General features: G+C 41.7%; 1 protein-coding gene across 7 annotated transcripts in view; it reads right to left on the bottom strand.

Moving 5' to 3' along the window:
- SUGCT (succinyl-CoA:glutarate-CoA transferase) overlaps positions 1-19,819 on the bottom strand; it is a 351,481-nt gene that overhangs the window by 65,576 nt on the left and 266,086 nt on the right. The gene's annotated exons all lie outside the window — the stretch shown is intronic.

Raw genomic sequence — 19,819 nt, 5'->3', positions numbered from 1 at the left:
AAGTTTATTAGCCTTCTTTCCAAACAGCTTCTAACATATAGGCTCACATGGAGAAGGTAATATCATCTCTCTACCGTATTAGGCATGTATTAGTGAATCACATCTGTCTCCACTTGACCTACATCTACCTCTCATATCTGAAGTATCTCACCAGTTCATACTACAACACTACGTAATTTAAACAAAAGTAATGTTCTTTACAAATTTTTGAATGAGTGAAATGTTGTTCTCTTTTGTTTCTGGTTGCTTATAAACTTACACATCTTTACTCTCAGTCTCTCACTCTGACAAACTCAGTGCTGTATGTTATATTTCCTTATATCACTAGCACCACATCTGTGATACTAAATGAATACAAAACAAAATAAAAACACAGTTCACTGGAATGTCCTTATTTTCCATCTTTGCTTTCTGCTAGGTCTGCGTCTTACACATTATTTGCTCTGGTAAAAATTTTATTTTCTTTGTGGGTGTGAGGTGATAGCTTTGACAAAGCCTTTCTTATGCCACAGCTTCACAGCTTTTTACTTCATGCTGTAGACAAAATTACTTTTTATTGACATCCCTAGGGATGGGGGTCTGACACGTGAAGCATATATCTTTGGTTCAAAAAAATCCTGATCCATGTAACCAAGTTCAAATCCTTCCTGCTTTTCTACTTTGCTGCTGTATCTCTTGTTCTATTACAGAACAAATGAAGTGGACTGCATGTTGATTCTTGGGATTTAATTTCCTTACTTTTTATTTGCTTAAAGAGTTTTTACATCCTCCAGTCTGATCGTGGTTCTATAAACTAACTGTTGGCTCTTCAGTGTTGCAGTTAAGTTTTACAGTGGCTGTGACTTTAACCCCAAAAGGCCTGCTCTAATAAAGGACTTCAGAGTTTCTTACATGCTTTCCTCCACGGCACTTAAGTCAAAAATTGCCATTCCATTTCCGTGCTCTAGAACTAAACGTTCCAAAAGGCAATCACTCAGAATGATGAGAAATTGCTTCCCTTATGCTCTATTCCACTGTGACATTTGACCAGTTCAGGGTAGTTTAAGTCATCCATTATTACTGCCTCATTAGGCTTAGTTGATTCCTTGATTGCCTTCAATGTTTTGGACTCAATATCCTTTTCCTTGTCAAAAGGCTCAACAGTATTGCCCTACACTGCTCCCCAGGTCTATGACCTAATCTATCCTTCCTGTTCAGTTTACAGCCAGGTATTATACTCTCCTATTGATTTCTGTCATTCCAACATTCTCCTGTAATGGCTACTATGTCAAGATCCTCTTTCTTTGCCAAGAATTTCAACTCACCTATTCTTTCTCTTACACATCTCAGTTTGGTATACAGATAGGTATAGGTTTTGTATGCATTTAGGGAAGCAGAGCGTTAGCCGCGTCATTTTTTATTTAACTCTTGACACTGTATTAGCTTTCCAGAATTTCTCAGCTGTCCCTCCTTCAGTTTTGTTGTACATTTCACTCCTGTCCCTGACACCTTTTGTATGACTGACATGATTAACAGATGTCTTTAAACAGCAAGAGCCCTCATTTGTCAGCTTTTCCTCAACTCCTGTATAAGTAACCACACTCATTAATTTCTTACACCAGCAATCTGCTTTTACTATGGTTCTAGACAACCCCTTCCACAGAGGTTCTTCCCTCTCCAAAGCTCTGTCTAAGTATCCCAATGGAAAAACTACTTCTTGCCATCCATTAACTGAAGAATGGGAAATTTTAAACTATGAAACCTGCACACTAGACTAAAATCAGTTCAGAAGTGAGCATAAAGATGATAAAACTTCACCAGCTTTCCTGGATAAGTTTCCAAGGTTCTTTTAGTAGTTCATAATACTGGCACAGAATATAACCACTGCAGTGAGCTCCTCTAAGGCACCCTATGAAAGTCTTTTCTTCAAGTTCTAGCCTCACCCTCTTCCTCCCTGAGAATCTACTCAGCAAATTGTTTTTGTGGCCAACATGAACCAGGCAATTAATGTTTTTAGTAATTCCATTTCCTAAATCATCTTTCAAATTCAATAACTGAAGATATGACCCTGATACTTGCAGTAGTTCCCATATTAATGTTTTACTTCCCTTAGCACCTACTGCTACAAAATAAAAATGAAAAAGTCCTTACTGCTAAATCAGCCACAGTCTAATGCACAAAATAGACATTAAATAACCCCAAAAATATTAAGCAATGAAAACCATTTGTGACAGAGCAGAAACACCTTTGCCATTGTCTAATCATCAAACACATACTTATTCTTGAGAAAAAGTATTAGATTCAATTTATATCTCACAGTCTAGGTAAATATGAGACAGCTGCTAAATATGTCTATATAAATCTCAATGTTTTCATCAGATGTACTGGAAAATAATGAGAGTAAAAGAAGGTACTTTCATTATAATAGCAGACCATATTCCAGTAAAGAATCAGTTTTTTTAACTCTTGTGGTAAAGCAAGTATTTCAGAGGAGGTAATCAGCATACAGTATAATTAATATTCATAGTGAATAGAAAGAAGATTAAGAGGACAAAGATTTATAACTCAGGCCAAAATATAAAAAAAATGCAAGGACACAAGTCTGCAATTAACTACATAAATTCTCTGATTTCCAAGGCTGCAGAACTGATCCTGACTTCAAGGGGTTTTCTGGGTGCTAAGAAACAGACCGCTTCCCTCAGGTGCTCAAGCTCCCTGATGACCTCTTGCACCATCACTGCAGAAATGTGACAGAGGAGAGAATCCGTTTTTATTGGTTAAAAAGTCCACATACTTTTCAGATGCATTGTGGTTTGTTGTTGTTGTTGTTGTTTTGTTTTGTTTTCCTGAGAACTGAAATATGATTGTAAACCCACATTTTTGGTGGGATTGGATGTTTAAATTCACAGAAATACTTGAGCAAAGATGGTTGGCTGTACTGCTATTTGGCTATGAGATCTGGCTCACCCTGATAGCAAGATGGGGTGTGGCTGTATTCAAAGCACTGGCTCTGGGATCAAAGAGCCTGTCTCCAGCTGCACCATACCTTTCATGTATAGCACTGATAACTCCACGCCGATCATCTGGAAGGTGCTATAGAAACGGATTGATTTTATTACTGCAACAGGTTGAAATACTGACTGCTTTTCCTTCTTTCAGTCTGAATTGCCAGTAATTTACTACTAGCAACAGTGCTACAAATTACTGGTTTTCAATAATATTTTCCCTACTTCCGATTATTACAAATACTACAATCAGCATTTACATATTATGTTTGTAGTTTCCCTGATCAAGAAGCACGGACAAACCTAACTACAAATTATTTTTAAAATTGCAAATGAATGTAAAGATGAAGAGAAATATCCTGGATTGTACATGGGCTATGTTATTTTGGTGTCAAGAAGATCACATGAAAGGCTTTATTTTTTTTTTTTCATTGCGACTTCTCATAATAAACAAAACCAGAAAGTTTCCAGGTGTTTTCCTTTGTGGAAACTAACTTGTAAATGCAAACGAATGTAAGTGTATTCCTGCAGTAGTAATAAGCTGGGACTGCCATGCTTTCAAGCGCCCCCACCATAAGTGGGAGACTGGTGGGGAAGAAATATAGACAATCTTTCCATTTCTATTGTTCTCATAACAATTGTGTAGATATTTTGGATGCTCATTATATTCAGGGGTCACATCCAGACTTGCCTACGGAGCTGGTGATGATGAAGAGAGAATTCTGACGGTTTCTGCGGGGCTTTGTAGAACCAAGATTTTCCAGAAGTACCTTTTTGATATGTGGTATAAGAATAAAGCAGACAGAGCTGCAACTCCGGACTGAAAAATGTACTGAGGTGTTTGTTGAACATGTAAGAGAACTGTTATTTCAAAATGTGCAATCTTTAAATTACTGAATAGTAAGAATGCTTGTAATAGTTTTGTTATAGAAATCATATGTTTTCTCAGGCATGCATGTTATAGCAAGAATACCTTTACAGAAGGAAAAGAGGTATCAAAAGTCAGGAAGCCTCAAATATTTGCGAACTTACTGCTGGGCTAATGGTAAGCAAAGGAACCATGACAACAGCATTGTACCATCATGCTAAAATATCACTTGGTTTCTGACAGTTCTTGGGGACCTCACCTGTTTCTCCCAGTACAAAGTACCTAATCTGTATAGGATTTCGAATCTTGTACACCACACTGAGTTCCCAAGAGTCTTCTTTTAAGTACTCCATCCATCTTTCACCTGCCATATAAGTGTTGCGGTTTATTTGTACATCCTTCACTGTTTTGTTAGAGCTAGTCTGTCAGCTCAGAGTACTTACCCCTGCCCAGGACTGCAAAACTTTGTTGTTAAAACAAAACAACCTATACTTTTGAAAAACTGTACATTTGAGACTTAATGTAAGAAGCAATTTAGCAATTAGTATTTGAATAGTGTATATACAACTGTGAGCAAAACAATACAGGTTTTTAAATACAATGCTTCCTATGGATGGAGGAGTGCTTCCAGACTTCACTTGTTTTGAAGTTAGTATACTATGTCATTAAACTTAACAATGAAAATAAGGGGGCCTAAAAGGGCCTAAAATTATAACAACAAAAAAGTTATAACAACAGAAATCTTGCAGTTTTGAGTGCTATAGTACAGACTTAACAATAGCCTGCAGTAAAATCACTGCACATTGTATTATACTATACATTTTATTGATCACAAAATCACAGAATGTCCTGAGTTGGAAGGGACACATAAGGATCACGGAGTCCAATTCCTGTCCCTGCATATGACAACCCCACAGTTCACATCATGTGTCTGAGGTCGTTGTCCAGTCTCTTCTTGAACACTGTCAGCCTTGGGGCTGTGACACCTCCCTGGGGAGCCTGTTCCAGTGCTCCACCACCCTCTGGTTGGGTAAAAAACCTTCTCCTAATGTCCAACTTGAATCTCCCCCAGCACATCTTCCTGCCATTGCCTTGGGTTCTGTCACTGATCACCAGAGAGAAGAGATCAGTGCCTGCCCCTCCTCCTGCTCCCCCTTGTGTGGAAGCTGTAGCCGCCATGAGGTCTCCTCTCGGTGTCCTCCAGGTTGAACAAACCAATTGACTTTAGCTGCTCATTACAGTTTCCTCTCCAAACACTTCATCAACTTCGTAGCCCTCTTCTGGACACTTTCCAGCAGCTTTATATCCTTTTTATCCTGTGGTGCCCAGAACTGCGCACAGTGCCTCAGGCGAGGCCGCACCAGTGCAGAGCAGAGCGGGACAATCACCTCCCTCGCCCGCCTGGCAATGCTGTGCTTGGTGCACCCAGGACACGGTTGCCCCTCTTGGCTGCCAGGGCACACTGCTGGCTCACATTCAACTTGCTGTCCACCAAAACCCGCCGGTCTCTTTCTGCAGAGCTGCTCTCCAGCATTTCGTCCCCCAGTCTGTATGTACAGCAAGGGTCGCCATGTCCCAGGTACCAAATCTGGTACTTGCTCTTGTTGAACTTCATGCGACTGGTGACTGCCCAGTTCTCGAACTGTTCAGATCCCTCTGCAGGAGAATCATCCCTCACAATTTCAGTCTCCAAAAATGGAAAGGTACTGTTTCTGCACTGGTGTACCTCACACTCAGATAACTAGGGAGCAAAAGGCAACCCTCTAGTGCACACAGGGGAGAGCTAATATCGTTAGTCTCTGGCCTGCAGGACTCCTTTCTGCCAAAACCCAAGACAAGACTAAATGCATGAGGTTTGTCCCGGGAAACTAAATGGAAAAGGAGGCATCAGAAAAATGCAGCAGCTCTGGCCACTGCATGGTCAACAAAGAGCAGAGAGAGCCACGTAGGCTTCCTAAAGCAGAAATCAACCTTAAAATGACACCAAACAACCTCAAATCACCAAATAACCAACCTCAACCAAGCTAAACCAACAAACCTAGAACGACCAACCGAAGACAACCAAGCGAAACCCAACTTACACAGCCCCAAACCCATCAAGCTTGAATGGCCTACAAACACACAACCTGCAAAAAACCTACCTCAAACAAACAACCAGCCTCAACAAAACACTCTAAAACAACTCACAGAAACCCGGCTAAAGCAACCAACTTAAACCACCACTCAAAACAACAACAAGCTCCTAACAAGGTAGAAAAAAACAACCTACAAACAAAGAATCTACAAACAACCTAATTAGAACCTAATTCAGTGTAAAAAAAGCAACCGGAAACAACCAGCTGTAAACAACCAACCTCAATCAACCAACCAACCTCAAACAACCTAAACCAGCCTGGAACAAACCACCTCACCCATCCTAAAGTAAAACAGCCTCCACAAAGCAACCTAAACCAAATAACTTGAAACAAACTACCTCAAACAAACAAGCCCAAAATAAGAAACCCTAAACAAACAACCTTGAACACTGAACATTCAACAACAAACCTTCAGCTACCTACAATCAGTGCACAAACAATCTGAATGGAAAAGGAGGTGTCAGGGCCACCCAGCAGCTGTGCCCAGTGCACGGCCACCAAACGGCAGGGACAGCCCCTGGACCTCCTGGGCACAGGAACTGCCTCGGGGTAGCACCCTAAAGGCTTTCTCCACAGGGCGCTGGGCGCAGGGCTGGCAGGAGGGGCTGCTGCAGGTGGGGCTGCGGGCGGAGCTGCATACAGGGGCCCCGTCACCACCATGTCACAATGCCAGCACCTGGCAACGCAATGGTCACAATGCCCCGGGCAGGATAAGAAGGAGCAGCCTCCCGTGTCCACTGCCAGAGCTCGCCCAGGGGCAGCCCAGACACATCCCAGAGGAAGCCCTTGAAGAGCTGGTGGAATTCCTTGGCGGGGGCTGAGGGAGGAGAAGACTGGAGGCTGGATGAGGCTGCTGGAGGTTCTCTGCTGCAAGGCTTATCTTTTGGACAGAAACCCTTCTCAGCTGGACAGCAGTGGTAAGACCAAGTGAATGACGTCTGGAGGAGCACTGCAGAGCTCGCTGTTCTCATCCCCTGCAGAGCCAGAGACAGCAGTGGTAAGAAACAGGATGCAGAGAGGCTGCCGGGTGTCCCAGTGCTTTGGAGCAGCCACTGCTGTCCTGACAGGTATGGGAAAGATTCTTGCCCCCAAGGCGCACTCTCCAAAGTGAGGCCCCTTACCACGGCTTCTTTGGCACATTTTGCCAAACTACTTGAACAAATGTACCCAAAACCACATTCATACGCTAACCTACTGAAACCAACAACCTAAAAGAACCAATCTAAAACATACAACCTAAAATAATCTAAATAACCTATATCCAGTGACCTAAACCATGATAAACCAAACAAGCTCAACCAAACGACCTAAACCAACCTAAAACAACAACAAAAAAAGAAAACATCCTCAACAAAAAACAGCTTAAAACATCGCACCTAAAACAATCAACCTAAAATACCAGCCTAAACCAACCAACTAAAACAATCAACCAAAAATTACCTCAACCAACCAACCCAAACCAGCCAACCCTAACCAATCAGCCTTCAAGAAACAGCCTCTAACAAACACCATCAAAACAACCTTCCTCAAAAAAAACTAAAACCACCTCAACACCCTGAACCAAGATACCTCCACCAAAAATCTAAACCAGACTAAGACAACCTATCCCAGAAAACCTTTCTGAAAATACATAACCAAACAGCCTAACAGAAACGAGGAAAACCAACCCACCTAAAACAAACAACACAAATCAATCTTCACAAAATGACATCAAACAACCTAAACCAAGCTAAAACAGAAACCTAAACCAAGTAATTTAAGACCACCAACCTATACCAAACTCAACCAACCTTCAAACAACCTAAACCAACAAGGTTTAAATGCCTTACACAACGTACAAAGAACCTACAAATAACCTAGACGCAACCTCACACAGCATCAACCAACCAACCGCACAAATCAACCCTAAAACAACTAATGGAAACAGAGCTAAAACAACCAACTTAAACCAACATTCAAAGAAACAAGATTCAAAAAACAAGGTAAAACAAACAAGCCTAAAAAAAAAAAAAAAAAAAAAAAGAAGGGAGGAACACAGAAGATAGAAACAAGCGACAAAGAACTCCACAGAACCTCATCAAGGGTAAAAAAAGCAACCAAGCCCAACCAACTCTAAACAACCAAACCCAATCAACCAACAAATCTCAAGCAACCAGCCTCAGCCAACCAGCCTCAAACAGCCAGCCTCAAACCACCTAAGCCAACCTAAACAACCTTGACCAAGACACCTAGACCAAAAGCCATAACCAAAATCTAGTAGCCAACCCTAAAGCACCTTCCTGAAACAACATCCACCAAACAGCCTCAAAAAAACAAGAACTACCAAAACACCTAAACCAGACAATAGAATTCAGCCTTAAAATGACACCAAATAACCTCAAGCCACCAATTAACCAACCTCAACCAAGCTAAACCAACAAACCTAAATCCAGCAGCATAAGACAACCAACCGAAACACGACTTCAACAACCAGGCTTCAATGGCCTACAAAGAGACAGCCTGCAAACACCCTACCTCAAACAACCAGTCTCAAAAAAGCACCCTCAAACAACTAACAGAAACCCAGCTAAAGCAACCAACTCGAACCAGCTGACCTAAAACCAGCTCAAACAACCTCATCCAACCAACCTAAATCTAGCTCAACAGAAACACACCCACCCAAATGACACAAAGCAAACCTCCTTCTAAAACATCCAACCTAAAATAATATAAATAACCTCAATTCAATGACCTAAACCGCATTAAAGCAAAGAAGCTCAATCAAATGACCTAAACCAACCTAAAACAACCAAACAAAAACCATCCTGAACAAAAAGAGCTTAAAACATCTCACCTAGAAGAATCAACCTAAAAGAACCAACCTTCACCAATCAGCCTCCAAGAAACATCCTCTAACAAACACCCTCAAAACAACCTTCCTCAAAAAAAACTAAAACCACCTCAACACCCTGAACCAAGATACCTCCACCAAAAATCTAAACCAGACTAAGACAACCTACTCCAAAGAACTTTTCTGAAAAAACATCAACCAAACAGCCTAACAGAAACAAGGAAAACCAACCCACCTAAAACAAACAACACAAATCAACCTTCACAAAATGACATCAACCAACCTACAACAGCCAACTTGAAATAACCAACCTAAACCAAGCTAAAACAGAAACCTAAAACAAGTAACTTTAGACCACCAATCTAAACCAAACTTATCCAGCCTTCAACAGCCTAAACCAACAAGGTTTAAATGCCTTATGAACACACAACCTACAAAGAACCTACACATAACCTAGAAACAACCTTATACAGCATCAAACAACCAACCACAAAAATTAATCATAAAACAACTGATGCAAAAACTCATGGAAACCCAGACAAAGCAACCAGCTTAAACCAACCTTCAACACAACAAGCTTCAAACAAGGTAGAAAGAAAGAATCTACCAACAACCTTATTAGAACCTCATTCAGTGTAAAAAAAGCAACCAAATACAACCAGCTGTAAACAACCAGCCCCAGCCAGCCAATCAACCTCAACCAACCAACCAGCCTCAACCAACCTAAACCAAATGACCTAAGCCAGCCTAGAACAAACAACATCAATCTAAACCAAAATAGCCTCCACCAACCACCCTAACCTGAACAACCTGAAACAACCAACCCCAACCAAACAAGCCTGAAACAAGAAACAGCTTCGAATCACAAACCTTCAACAACCTACAAGCTGCCTACAAACAATCGGAATGGCAAAGGTTTAAGTTCAAAGTGCACCTGATGGATAGAAATCCTACTTTGCTGCTCAGCGAACAGATGCATACCCCTCAGGAGATCAGAACCACCACCAACCCCTTAGAAGTGCCCAAGGCTATCAGGTCTTTTCAGCTGGACAGCAGTGCTAAGAGCAAGGGAGTGGAGGAGCACTGCACAGCTCCCTGTCTTCATCCCCTGCAGAGTAAGGGGCAGCAGTGGTAAGCAATAGGATACACAGACGCTGCCAGGGGTCCCAGTGCTTTGGAGCAGCCCCTGCTGTCCTGACATGCACGGGAAGGATTCTTGCCCTCAAGTTCAATCTGGCCAGAGGCATCTGGGCACTCTCAGAAGCCCATGAGATGACTCCAGGTTTAGTGATAATAGGGCTTGGGCAGCTCCCGGGAGGCACGACCGGCCTATGGGACAAGGAGCCAGGTCTGGCTCACATGCTCAGGGAACAGCCGATCGCCAGCATTGGGGTCAGGAAGGAATTTTCCCCCAGGGCAGATTGGCACTGGTCCCTGGGGGTTTTTTGCCTTCCTCTGTAGCATCGAGCAAGACAACTTTTCAGAGCTCCTCTGGTCCCTTTTGGCTCGGTTCCTGCCTGCTGCTCCAAGCACCAGGAAGATGGCCTTCTTGCCCTGCAGCTAGAGGTAGGAAGCTTCTTGAAGTGCCATGACAGGCCCCAAGGGTGCTTCTTGTCCTCTGTAACATTAAGCACAGCTCCTTGTCAGGGCTTCTCTGGGCACTTTTGGTTTGGTTCCTCCCCACTTCTCTTGCACCTCCAAGGCTCCACTCATGCCCTGGCTCTCTCAGGCTCTCTTGCCCAGTGCAGGTTTGCAGCCTGAGCCAGCTCTACTCTTCCCTGCGTTCCATTCCTCCAGCAGTTCTTGCTCCTGCAAAACAGCCCCTGCTTGGAAGGGCTCCAGACTTGCTGCACCATCCAGAGCTGCCACTTTTCAGCTCTCCCTGCATGGAACACAAGCACCAGACAGTTCTTCAGTTCTTCTCCTTCTCCTTCTTCTTCTTTTTCTATGCATGGTCACTCCTGATGCTCACTCTGCTCAAGCACCAGGAAGACGGCCTCTTGTGCCCTGCAGCCAGGAGGAGGAAGCTTCTTGGAGTCCCAGGGTGGGTCCCAAGTGTTCTCCTGGGAATTCGTTCTTGTCCTCCATAACACTGAGCACAGCCCCTGGCTCTCTCAGGCTTTCTTGCCCAGAGCAACTTTGCAGCAGGATCCAGCTCTTCTCTTCCCTGGATTCCATTTCCCCAGGGGTTCTGGCTGCTGCAAAACAGCCTGTGCTTGGAAGGTCTCCCAGCTTGCTGCACCATCCGGATCTCCCACTTTTCAGCTCTCCCTGCATGCAACACAAGCACCGAGCAGGAACAAGAGCGCTTTTCATGCAGCCCTAGCCAAGTAGCATAGGAACCAAGAAAGTTTTCAAAGGGGAAAAACTCTGCTTGTCATCACTTATGCCATACTTTGGAAAATATCTCACACTATCACACAGCTCTTCTTCTTCTTCCTCATCTTCCTCTTCCTCTTCTTCTTCCTCAACTTATTCTCCTTCCTCATCATCTTCTTTTGTGTCTGGTCTGTCCTGATCCTCATTCCTCACATTCTCCCTCTTCAGGACACAGGGACAGCTTGGCCTATATTTCTGCTGCTGTTCTTGCAGTTCTGTAACTTGCCTTTGCCAGCCTGCAAGGGATGTTTCTTCAAGGTCAACTGAAGAATGCATCAGCCTGCTCCTGGCTACACATGGCATTGTGTTAATGCTCATGAGCATCGGCTCTGTAAACAGAGTCAGTAAATGACATAAAATAACCTAAAATAAAATAAAATATAATAAAATCCTGTTCCCACTCTTATCCTTTGTGTTCTGTGCACGTGAAAGTGTTTCTGGAGCTGAAAACCCCCTGGCATTTCATGTAAATAATATTCCCATCCTTATTTGACTCACGGTGAGCACATGGAATAGAATACAATACACAGGGTAGAATAGAAAAGAATATAATAGTAATGCTGTGTTATGCCCTGAGTTCTGCATGACAAGTTCTTACAGAGCCCTGAGGGCTCCATCCAGGAGAGCCTCTCTCTGCAGGAAAGGGCCCAGGCCCAGCCACGGACAGAGGCAGAGACGAGACAGGCACACACACCTACAACACGGCTCAGGCAGGGACCCAAGGTCCCAGGCTGAGCTGAGACATGTCCCCTGGGCCCTTGGCAGGAGACGGTGGCGGTGGGCGGGGGTCCCAGGGGAGGCCGGTCCCAGACACGGAGGCCTGGGAGCACCCCTATGCACCTTCTCTCTGTTAGAGTACTGTTGTTCTCAGGCTCTTTTGTTTTAGCATGTTTTTCCATGAAAAACTGATAGGGTAATTCTGGAAATGAGTACAAGAAGGAAAAAAGAATCCACAGGAAACGAGCAGGTACTGTTCACCTCAGAAAGATTCACAAGCCCTTAGGTGAGGGGCATGGCCTGCTTCAGACTGAGGGCTTGATCTCTGAGCCTCACTAGTGTCAGAGGTATGAGGTTTTGCCAACCTGTGGAAACCCAACTCAAGCAGATGAACAGAGAAGAGTTTCAAAAACTGTACTTCATACTTGCTTTTTGCCAGCTTGTACAGACGGTCCAACTACCTTGAGACGATTCCCAGCTCTCACCCCATCAGAAGGTACGTGCCTCCTTCCCACAACGTGACAGAGGCAATGCCTATGCTGGGATCTGGTTATGGGTATTCAGTGCCTTCTGCACTGAAAAGTCATCACAGATTTCCTCAGCATCTACTTCTGGGAAAGCAGGAGATAGGAAGAAGAATGGGTTGGGATGGAAGAGTTCAGATGCAGGGGCCCTGTAACTATCACCTAGTCCAACTGCCTGACTGCTTCAGCACTCACCAGAAGTTAAAGCATGGTATTGAGGATGTTGCCCAAATGCCTCTTCAACACTGACAAACGTGGGGCATTGACCACCTCTCCAGGAAGACTCTTCCAGAATTTGACCATCTCTCAGTAAAGAAATGTTCCCTGATGTCAAGGCCAAACCTCCCCTGATGGACACAGCTGAGAGCCATTCCCATGCTCCCTGGCACTGGGTACCAGGCAGAAGAGCTCAGCATCTCCCTCATCACTTCCCCTCCTCAGGAACCTGGAGACAGCAGTGATGTTGCCCCTCCGCCTCCTTCTCTCCAAAGCAGACAGACCCAGGGTCCTCAGCTGCTCCCCAGAGGACATGCCTTCCAGCCCCTTCCCCAGCTTTGCTGCCCTCCTCCATTTTAATTTACTGCTGCTAAGATCCACCTGTGCTTTTACATGGAGAGAAATTTGAAAACTAAATTAAGTAAAAACATTAGAAAACACACTGCCTAGAACAACCTTTGCTATTCAAAAGACAGAAAGATCTTTCTGTTATACGAGACGATACCTCTAGTATCTAGATTCTGTGTCTACATAAAAGCATAATACCATAGTGTTTCCTGTGCGGATCAGATCATGTCAGAGACCTATTGAAAACTATTCCCATAAAACTTCTAGCTTAACTTACACATATAGAAATTGGCTTCATAGAATCATAGAATGCCCTGAGTTGGAAGGGACACATAAGGACCATGGAGTTCAACTCCTCTCCCTGCATAGGAGAACCTCAAAATTCACACCACATGCCTGAGTGCATTGTCCAGTCTCTTCTTGAACACTGTCAGGCTTGGGGCCATGACACCTCCCTGGGGAGCCTGTTCCAGTGCTCCACCACCCTCTGGTTGGATAAAGAACCTTCTCCTAATGTCCAACTTGAATCTCCCCCAGCACATCTTCCTGCCATTGCCTCGGGTTCTGTCACTGGTCACCAGAGAGAGGAGATCAGTGCCTGCCCCTCCTCCTCCCCTTGTGAGGAAGCTGTAGCTGCCATGAGGTCCAGGTGAGGCCGCACCAGTGCAGAGCAGAGCGGGACAATCACCTCCCTCGCCTGGCTGGCAATGCTGTGCTTGGTGCACCCAGGACACGGTTGCCCCTCTTGGCTGCCAGGGCACACTGCTGGCTCACGTTCAACTTGCTGTCCACCAAAACCCCCTGGTCTCTTTCTGCAGAGCTGCTCTCCAGCATCTCATGCCCCAGTCTGTATGCACAGCCAGGGTTGCCATGTCCCAGGTACAAAATCCGGCACTTACTTAACTTCACACAGTTTGTTATTTCCAAGGTCCCTAATTTCTCCAGGTAATTTGTTCAGTTAGACTGGTGCGGGTTTTTTGATGTTTTTGTGTGTTTGTTGGGGTTTTTTTGTTTGTTTTTGTTGTGGTAGTTTGTTTTTTTTTTTTTTTTTTCCAGTATTGAATCTTTATATATGGAAATGTTTACTCACTTGTCTAATACCACTATATAGTTAAGATAAACAGAAAAAGAAATCGCAGCATTTCTTTACTGAAATCTTGTATCTGAAGAAGTATTGTTTTTGAATGGCTAAAAAGTTCTGTCTTTGTATTCATGTATTCCTTAGTCTCCTAAAGATATCAGGAGCTGCCAGTATTCGACCAAAAGCTGCTTTTTGAAAGATGATTACTGTTCACTGCACTCAGCCCATTCTCCAATTACAGGAAGTCAGAAATGGTCAAAACATAGTTGCCACATAAAATTAATTCACAGTTGCTACTGATATGAACCTTCAATGGAATATGTGACTTGGTCAGCTAATAAAGACAGTCAAATAAAGGACTTTGAACTGGAAAATGGAATCACATTGTGGGATTTCTGGCTCTGTCATGCATGCATGGGATGATTTTGGAAATCAACCTTATGACCCATTTTCACCTCAGCTACCATTAGACACTCAACTGAGGATCAGAAGATGGTAACCAAATTGCTGTCATTAGAGGCAACAGAGAGGAAGACAATTCCAGAGGGTCACTATGGTTCTGATATTTGACTGTGATTATCATTACTGTGATTACAATATTACTGCATGAACTGTGGAGTAATCTTGGAATAAGAATGTAGATACCTCAAATATCTCTCTTAAATGCTTAATTTGAACTGACATATATCCAGAACTGTGTGTATCAGTTCCTCATCTGTAAAATGTAAGAAATAATATTTACACAATTCTTCAGAAGAATAAAAGGCACATGGGGCACCGAAAGATACAGAAGGGGCGTAGTGTTTGGCTAATTTGAGATCAGTGGACATCAGTCATCTGCCTGCTGATTTACAGCAGTAGAGGTGAGATAGGCCACCAAAACAAATTTGCACTATACAATGAAATCCTCAGTACTGCTGAAATTCACTATCACTGCTCCCATATATCCATCGACACAGATGTTCCTTATCAGTTCCTTCCTTTTTACATTTAATAAACTATTCCAAAGCTTAGAGTCAATACTCTGTGGGCTGAAGGAAAAAGCAATAATGCATTCAGAAAATGTGACCTGAATAAGTGGTAAGTGTATAAGGTATGAAAGGACAGCTCAGATGTGTCTATAATCCAGTTTTCCCTTTCAGCACTGACAAATGCTCCATCTTCAGTCAAGTCTCTTTGCTTACAGGCAGTTGACAGTTAGGGCCTGTCTGCATTCTCCCTTAATCCATCAACACATACTTGAGGAGAGAAAAGACACCACATCTCCAGAACAAATCTGGAATTTTTTCAAGTAGTGCTCATGGAGACAGCTTACTTATTTGTCTTGCATAAACACATCACTCAAGAAGACAACATCAAAGACAGCAGAGCTGTTGCAAGTTTGATGTTTGCTTTTTTGTTATTGTTATTGCTCAGCTATTCAAGGCAATGAAGTCTTTGCTGAACTTCATGAACATAAACCATGCTAAGATGGGACAATTTTAAAACTTAAGGAACATGGTACCCCAAAAAAGTAATTTAAAAAGTTCAATGTATGTAACTGATACCCAAATGTAGCTACAAGATATTTACCCTGTGTTTGATAGTAAATTGTAGGTGTGTAATTTTGACTGCAGCTTCTTATGGGAGAAAAGCAAACAAGGTAGGAATCCAATCTGCTCTCTCTGAGGTAGCTTCACATTGTGAACCAAAGCGTGGTAAATGGAGGTATGCTTCAAAAGCTCTAAAATGCGAAAGTAAATGCACCCCCAGTTGCTGAAAGTTTCACTGTAGTTAGGTATGAAAAATTTTTACAAAGAGAAGGATTTAACTGGGGACCTGGACAAGGAGCTGTGTAATGTAACCTGGGGTTGTATGTTATTAGCCAGCAAGACAACAGATCCTGCTTCCACTGACGCAAACAGGAGCCAGAGTAAAACCCAAAACGTGCTGGGCTACTGCTCTTCAGTCAGGTTTTGTGTTTTAGCCTGTTAATGATGAATCCCAGATGAACATTCACAGTTGTCTCTTGGAAAACTGGAGTAGTAAATAAATTTTATTAATTATCTTTTAGTTATTTAGGTGTAAGTTCTAAGTGACAGGGTAAACATCCTTCAGGCATGCAGAAAGTTTTTCTCTCTACTGCTAGTGATGTTAGACTAATGCGATCCTGTCACTGAAACTGCCCGAGTCTTTCTCCTGACATACTCACACTTTTCTGTTTGCAAAAGCTGTCAGAGTTTGGAACTGGAATTATGTACAGAAAAAAACGGTCTTTCAAATGCCCACTAAAATAACATGCTTGAAAACATTTTAGTGCTTTAAAACTGGTTATTTCATCTTAGAAAATACAATCAATCACAGAATCATTTGAGACTGCAAACAGAGAGAACACAGAAACCCCTCAGGAACCTCATCTTAGTCCATTTCTTCTCATGGCAAATTTGTAAGAGAAGCTCATCTAAAGGCAAAAAAAAAATAATCTCTTCTGTCTTTTCATACCAGCAGACAGAGTACAGTTTTATTTTTCAGATTTACAAAACAGTATTGGTTTTGATGGGTTAGGATCCAGATAAATGTTATTTCTGTATTTTTAAATGAGATGTTTATATAGTAAAACAGACAATAGTTCATCAACCTTCATATTACTGTGCAGTACTGAGACATCTTTAGAATTAGATTTTTATTTTGCTAATGTCAAGATTTTAAAATCGATTTGAGAACAACATGAAAACCATATGTTAAAATCTGGCAGTTGTGATCAAATGACAATAGAGATCTGTTAGTTCTCCCTTTAACTTTGTAAATATGTATTTAAAATGCTTCCCAAAATCATCACAAAGATTAACAAAACACTCTAACACATGCAAAGACAGAAGTCTAGAACACAGCTATTAAAATTCCTATTAATAGTGTTATCAAGGAAAAGAATACAAATAAAGGACTTACGCTATGCCTCAAAAATTCAATAGTATAACTCACGTTTATTAATTAAAAAAAAAATTAGTTCCAATCCAAATTTTAAACCAAATTCTCTATCTCTTTCAGATTTAACTTCCATGTATTGTAATGCTGAAGGCAAGTTTCAGAATTTCATCTACTATTTTTAACATTTCTCTTAATCTTTGAATATCACTAAAGAAACCCTACATACTTCACAATCCTGTCTTTTCCTTCTTTGCACTGACATCTTAGAGCAATAACTCTTTTCGTTTTACTTGCTGATAATGGAAGAATCTTCCTCCTAACCATCACTACAGATCTGACAGCAGATACAGCATTAGGGGTTTGGTCCTCATGGCATGAAGGCCATACCTAAACTTCGCACTGGAGCCACAGTCTCATTTTAAACTCTCATCAAAATGAAAGACAAACATGAGAGTTGTTTTCTCATCAGGATATGTTGGCGATCTGAGTGGAAGAGCTCAGCTTCATCATGTTTAAATATACTTGTGATTAATGGGTTCTAGTAGACATGAAATTGCTTCTGTAATGCTCTTAAAAATTTCTTGAGACTTTTCTCTTAAAGACTTAATAGCTTTTACTTGCATGCAGAGTTTCAGAAATGTAGTTTTATGTACAGCGTATTTTAAAGTTGCATTTAAGCCCTGAAAAGGGATTAGGAGAGCCATTATTCTGAGAAAAATACTCACTGTTCCCTCAGCAATCTGAGGACTCGATAAAACGCCTGCATCGTTCTGCAGCACTGAAATTATGAGGTCGACTGCCACTCGTGGCACTCTCTGAGGGACAGAACTAGGATCTAGAGGAAGGGCAGATGTCCCCAGGACTCCTGCTTGCTAATGCCTGCCGGTAGTTAGTTTTATGTGTTAGCATGCTAAGGTCATGAAGAAAGGCTATGGTTGTTCCAGGAATGTTTTCCTTTTAGAGGAGTAGTCTCCAATGGCATAAATCGCGCACATACAAAATTCGAAAAATGGTGTCATTCAAGTATTCTATAAGAAAAAGCCCCAGATCTTGCTCTAGATCGATTTCACTGAAATGAGTCCTTACCAAATCACACCGCTTTGCCTACTTGCTTCTCTACTTAAGCTAATTTCACTACGGAGAAAGAAAAACCTAATGCAATTTTTGAAGCTCAATGAAGAGAGAATGTACATGCATGCTTTTTAACACTTTCCATCGCCATATGCCCATGCCAATTTGCCTGTTATTCAGCTTGTTTAGGAAGGACAGTACTTGTGCTAATGTGTCTTAATTAATAACAGCCAGTCAACTCTGCTATTTCAAATCTATGAATTCTTGCAAGGTTCTTTAAAGCACTGAGGAGAAGTTTGAATGGAGTGACTAGAAAAGGAGTAAAAAATGAAGCAGGCACATGGTTTTCATTTGGGGGGAGGGAGTCTGTTATGAAATTTACTTGACTGCTGCAGGCAATATTGGAGGATTAAATGGAAACTGGCTGAACCTTAGCTTCCAGTTTATAAAGAGCATTCACTCTATAAAGTTTCCTTATAGCACCTTTTTACATAATGATCTTTAACTAAATTCTGTCAGCACAGAAAGTGGTTCATATGGTTTAAGATGTGTCTTACTTCAGGAATTCAGAAGCTTTTCCTTTCAAAGGCAGAGAAGCAGCTTTAAAGGAGGGGTTGAGTTTGAAGCGGTGAAAGATGTTGTACCTTTCCCATGCCTCATGCTTTCACCTATAGACTTGAACAAATCTACGACAGGATGTTGATCTTGGTCAGCTGCAATGATCTTTTCCCTGATTATGCATATGCTATTGTACTTAACCCTCAGTCCCTTCAGAAAGTGTGAATTTTCCAGGTAGTACTATAACTGGTACAAAAAGTAGGAAAGACAAATACATGACCCTATGTCATTTTTATTTAATCTTCTTAATTTTCAGTTTGTTTTCTTTATATCTGTTCTGGCTTCAGAACAACTTTACTTATAATGTTCCTTTCTGTAATCTACCTGACTCATCAAGGTGGCTGCCCCTCCTTTTCTTTCCTCTTTTTCGACCTTCAAGAATTTCCAGCAGGCTCAATCTTGCATGAGTACAACTGGATGTTACGAGGAAAAGAACACAAGAACATCCAGAATCAAGATTTATAGTGTCATCATCCTCAGTTTTGGGGTTTTGTTTTTTTTTTTTTTTTTTTTTTTTTAATTGATGTTTTGGGCTAAATTCGGCTCCTAATTGTTATAAATAACATGATACATGATATTTTGTATGGATGTGCTTAGAGAAATACTGGATGATGTTGCTTCAGGCACTGTACACCTACAGAACCTCTGTTGCCATTCTAAGTAGACACAAAAGAGACTTGATTGTTCAAACACTTGTAAGTAGTTTTATCAGTATACAATGTTCCTGGGAACAGTTATGAAGCAGTTATGCTATTCACATGTGCAATTGGAACTGAGATTGTATTTTCAGAACATAAATTTTAAAAACAGTAGTTAAATTCTGTTTTTTTCTATCCAGGCATTGTGGAAATTTTGAAATCTTCTAAAAGTGAAGAGGTGTTTTTAACAACGTTATCCTTCTGCAAATAATTCCCTTTTCAAGCCATAGTAATACCCAGAAGGATAAAAAGAATGAAATCTGGGATAAAATGAAATGTTCATTTCAATTGGAAACTAAGTATTCATATTTATGTTCTGATAAAGCATAAATGGACTTAGTCTCAATATATTACTTTGGGATGAAAGATCAAAAAAGTTCTAAACTGTCCCATTCTAAATGGCTGCAAAGAAATATTGTGCTTAGTTTTTCTTTTTCGGATGA

The sequence above is a fragment of the Patagioenas fasciata genome, chromosome 2 (assembly GCF_037038585.1).
Source record: "Patagioenas fasciata isolate bPatFas1 chromosome 2, bPatFas1.hap1, whole genome shotgun sequence".
In the NCBI taxonomy this organism is placed as follows: domain Eukaryota; kingdom Metazoa; phylum Chordata; class Aves; order Columbiformes; family Columbidae; genus Patagioenas; species Patagioenas fasciata.
This window is presented reverse-complemented; position numbering and strand designations above follow the sequence as displayed.